Consider the following 967-nt stretch of genomic DNA (forward strand, 5'->3'; position numbering starts at 1 on the left):
TATTTGAGTCTTCCAGTGTTGTTTGAATATATGTTAACAATTATTATATCCTCTTCTTGAATTGACCTTTTTATCATTAATTAATGACATTATTTGTCTCTTTATATAATTTTTGTCTTAAATCTATTTTATTTGATGTAAGTATAGTTATTTCTGCTCTTTTGTCATTCCCATTGTCTTGGAATATCTTTTTCTATCCCTTTGCTTTTTGTCTATGTGTATCTTTATAGATTAAGTGAGTTTATTACAGGTGGTATGTAGTTGGGTCTTTTTTTTTTTCAATTCACTCTGCCGTTACATGCTTCTGATTGGAGTGTTTGGTCCATTTAAACTCAATTTTATTAATTATACTTTAGGATTTATTACTACCACTTTATTACTTGCTTTTTTTTTAATTCTGTTTCTCCCTTCCTTTCTGCCTGTTTTTCTTTGTGTAAAAGTAAGTTTCTCTGGTAGTATGTTCTAATTTCTTGCTTTTCATTTTTTTGTGTAGCTGTTGTAGGTTTTTGATTTGATGTTGCCATGAGGCTTGCTGATAACATAATATAACCAGTTATTTTAAAAAGATAACAACTTAAATCCAATCGTTAAAAAACAAACAAGCAAGGAGAAACCTGATAAAAGGTCTACAGATTTACTTCCTCTACCCAGCTCTTTAACTTTTTGTTGTTTCTAGTTATACCTTTTCATATTATTCATCCCTTTAAAAGTTGTTGTATTGCCTTTTAGTCTTCTTACTAAGAAGGGTGTTAAGTATCCTGTATTATTAGAGAGTTAAGTATTCTGTATCTGCCTGTGTACTTACTTTATATACCTCAATTAGAATATTGAAGTATTCTATGTTTGTGTACTTACCATTACTAGTGTGTTTTGTACTTTCAGATGATTTCTAATTGCTTGTTAATGTCCTTTTCTTTCAGAATAAATAACTCCCTTCAGCATTTCTTGTAGGACAAGTCTGATGTTG

Source organism: Colobus angolensis, unplaced genomic scaffold (genome assembly GCF_000951035.1).
Source record: "Colobus angolensis palliatus isolate OR3802 unplaced genomic scaffold, Cang.pa_1.0 Scaffold334, whole genome shotgun sequence".
NCBI classification, from domain to species: domain Eukaryota; kingdom Metazoa; phylum Chordata; class Mammalia; order Primates; family Cercopithecidae; genus Colobus; species Colobus angolensis.